Source organism: Muntiacus reevesi, chromosome 3, assembly GCF_963930625.1.
Source record: "Muntiacus reevesi chromosome 3, mMunRee1.1, whole genome shotgun sequence".
Taxonomy (NCBI): domain Eukaryota; kingdom Metazoa; phylum Chordata; class Mammalia; order Artiodactyla; family Cervidae; genus Muntiacus; species Muntiacus reevesi.
The window spans coordinates 209,355,030-209,355,703 of NC_089251.1; the positions used below are offsets into that span (position 1 = coordinate 209,355,030).

At 37.1% G+C, this 674-nt stretch overlaps 1 non-coding gene across 1 annotated transcript; it reads right to left on the reverse strand.

Moving 5' to 3' along the window:
- Positions 1–219: 219 nt before the first annotated feature.
- Positions 220–323, reverse strand: LOC136165885 (small nucleolar RNA U13). The gene has a single exon (XR_010662848.1). It is a non-coding gene; the product is annotated as a small nucleolar RNA U13 (small nucleolar RNA).
- Between the last annotated feature and the right edge of the window lie 351 nt (positions 324–674).

The following is a 674-nucleotide window of genomic DNA, read 5'->3' on the forward strand; positions in this document are numbered from 1 at the left end:
ACATAAAACTAAGCAATACAAAAAAGAACAGAGACCAAAGAATAAAGCAGTAAGCTGTATCAGTGAGGAATAAGCTTTCTTGCTGTCAGATGGATGTCATTTCAGACAATTCTAAGCACACATATGCAAAGAAAGCTGGACAAATAGACGCGTGGACACACGTATGGACACCTGGACAGACAGGTAGATGCTGTTGCCTTTAGTTATTTATTTTTTTTACGGGAGACAGGTAATGTGCCCATGTCCTAACAAGGTTTAGAGGGAGGCACATGTCATGCAGCAGCGTGAACACCCATCCTCATGCTCATGAACTGCAAAAGGATCTGATGCTGTTACTTTTAAAGTATTAAAGTTAATTGTATTTTATTTTACTTAGATTTTCTTAAATTTAAATTTTGCTTTAACCCCCAAATTCATACTTCCTTATGTTTTAAAAATCTTCAAACCAAAGATAGAGTTTCAAATCATCACAGACTGTGATACTGCCTTAGGATACAGAGAAGAAATAAACACAGTTCCTCTCTGAAGGGCCCACTCATCCCAGGTCCTGAGAATTCTTACACATCAAGTACCAAAAAAAATGAGCATATAATATAGAATATAATGTCATAAAACACACATGAACACAAGTCACCAGGTCTGAGAGTAAGCCAAAACAGGAGAGAGGACTAAAG